The following is a 2,971-nucleotide window of genomic DNA, read 5'->3' on the forward strand; positions in this document are numbered from 1 at the left end:
TTTTTGTATTTTTAGCAGAGATGGGGTTTCACCATGTTGGCCAGGCCAGTCTCAAACTCCTGACCTCAGGTGATCTGTCCGCCTCGGCCTCCCAAAGTGCTGGGATCACAGGTGTCAGCCCCCATGTGCAGCTGAGAGTAACTTTCTTGCTGCTAAAATTCGGGAACCTGGCTTTTGGGGAAACACTGGTTTAGGGGATCTGATGTCTCATCAAACAGAAGAAACGACTAACCCATAAAGAATGGTGAAATAGGCCGGGCGTGGTGGCTCACGCACTTTGGGAGGCCAAGGTGGGTGGATCACGAGGTCAAGAGATCGAGACCATCCTGGTCAACATGGTGAAACACCATCTCTACTAAAAATACAGAAAATCAGCTGGGCATGGTGGCACGTGCCTGTAATCCCAGCTACTCAGGAGGCTGAGGCAGGAGAATTGCCTGAACCCAGGGGGCAGAGGTTGCGGTGAGCCGAGATTGCGCCATTGCACTCCAGCCTGGGTAACAAGAGCGAAACTGTCTGGAAAAACAAAAAAAAATGGTGAAATAGTTCAGAAGTCTTGGTTTCCACCCAGGTTCCTGGCTTTGCCAGCCTGCAGGAGTGCAGGGGACGTCTGTAGGTCTTGGGACACCAGGCCCTGCTCATTCAGGGACAGGAAGGTAACCCCAGTAGTGAATGAGGTCTGAGGTCACAGCCCGCTGGGGCACCCTGGGGTGGACTGAGGCGGGTGAGGGAGGATGCTGCTGTATGTTGAAAACATTCCCAGCCAGTGGCGTCAGCGCGCCCAGGCTGGCCTGGGCAGCAGCGTCTGGAATGTGCCAGGCGCTTCCAGAGTGAGGTCCAGTCCTCAGTCTGGGCTGACGGGGAAAGTGATGACAGCTTGAGCCAAGGGCCCCCAAGCGCCAGTGTGGTCGTCCCCAGCCCCACTCTGCTGAAATTGCTCCTCTGTTCACATTCGTTCCTGCCTCAGGGCCTTTGCACTTGTTTTGTTTCCAGACAGGGTCCTGCTGTGTCACCCAGGCTGGAGTGCAGTGGCATGATCTCAACCCATTGCAGCCTCAACCTCTTGGGCTCAAGTGATCTTCCCGCCTCAGCCCCCCCCAAGTACCTGGGACCATAGGTATGCACCACCATGCCTGGCTAACTTTTTGTTTGTTTTTGAAAGGGAGTCTTGCTCTGTCACCCAGGCTGGAGTGCAGTGGCAGGATCTCCACTTACTGCAACTCTGCCTCCCAGGTTCAAGTGATTCTCCTGCCTCAGCCTCCCAAGTAGCTGGGACTGCAGGTGTGTGCCACCACACCCAGCTAATTTTTTGTATTTTTAGTAGAGACGGGGTTTCACCATGTTGGCCAGGTTGGTGGTCTCAAACTCCGGACCTCATGATCCACCCGCCTCAGCCTCCCAAAGTGCTGGGATTACAGGCTTGAGCCACCGAGCCTGGCTCTTCCCCGGGCCACTTTGGTAGAGACTGGATCTCACTATCTCAATTGCCCAGTCTGGTCTGGAAATCCTGGGCTCAAGCGATCCTCCTGCTTCAGCCTCCCCAGGTGCTGGGATTACAGACTTTAGGCACCAAACTGGCCTCCCGTTGCACTTTTTATTTTTTGAGATGGTGCCTCGCTCTGACATCCAGGCTGGAGTGCAGTGGCGAGATCTTGGCTCACTGCAACCTCTGCCTCTGGTGTTCAAGCGATTCATCTGCCTCAGCCTCCTGAGTAGCTGGGATTACAGATGCTTGCCACCACCCCCGGATAACGTTTGTATTGTTACTAGAGACGGGGTTTCATCATGTTGGCCAGGCTGGTCTCAAACTCCTGACCTCAGGTGATCTGCCTGCCCTAACCTCCCAAAGTGCTGGGATCACAGCATGAGCCACCGAACCGGCTCCCCTTTGCACTTGTGACATCAGCTTGAAACAGTTACCCCGAGATATTCCTAATCTCACCCTTCACATGCCAGCTGCCCCCAGAGCTGGTGCTCCCCACTCTGGCCTATTCCCCTAGCTGAAGGACATAGGTGGCCACGCCTTCCAGGCTCCATTCTAAAGCTCTGGCCCTGCTTGTCCTGGGGAGGATGATGGGGAGACCAGGACAGGCTCCAGACCCCGGGGGTTATTTCATTCCCATGACCTTGCCCCACTTAGCAGGTGAATCCACGCCCACCCACTGCTCCATTCTGCCCCTGCCCCTGAGGGCTTGGGGACTGGAGGGTAAACTGATGCTGGAGGCTGAAAGTCTCGTGGACTGAGGCTCTCTCTCCTTCCAGCCTCCCTGAGGTCCTGCGTGCTGTGTCTCCGGCAACTTGGTCGACTGCTCTGAGCCTCCGAATCCTCCACGAAGACAGGATCCTAAAAGCTCTTACCCCAAAGCTGTCATTGGAACAATGAAGGTTGCGGACAGGCATCTCTAGACTGCAGACGCTGTCCTCATTATTACATGAGTATTCCATTTATTTTTATTTATTATTTTTTTTAAAGATGGGGTTTCATCATGTTGGCCAGGCTGGTCTCAAACTCATGACCTCAGGTGATCCACCCCTTGGCCTCCCAAAGTGCTGGGATTACAGGCCTGAGCCACCACACCCGGCCTAGATGAATATTCCAAAACAAAACAAACAAAAAAACCGGGGCACGGTGGCGGCGCCTGCAACCCCCGCGCTTTGGGAGGCCGAGTGCTGAGGATCTCTTGAGTCCTGCAGTTCGAGGCTGCGTTGAGCTATGATCGCGCCACTGCACTCCAGCCTGGGCCACACCACGTCCAAAAAAAAAAAGAAAGAAAAAGAGAAAGCATGCCGGGCGCCGTGGCTCAAGCCTGTAATCCCAGCACTTTGATAGGCCGAGGCGGGCGGATCACGAGGCCAAGAGATCGAGACCATCCTGGTCAACATGGTGAAACCTCGTCTCTTACTAAAAGTACAAAAATTAGCTGGGCGTGGTGGCGCGTGCCTGTAATCCCAGCTACTCGGGAGGCTGAGG

The sequence above is a fragment of the Cebus imitator genome, unplaced genomic scaffold (assembly GCF_001604975.1).
Source record: "Cebus imitator isolate Cc_AM_T3 unplaced genomic scaffold, Cebus_imitator-1.0 Scaffold805, whole genome shotgun sequence".
NCBI lineage: Eukaryota > Metazoa > Chordata > Mammalia > Primates > Cebidae > Cebus > Cebus imitator.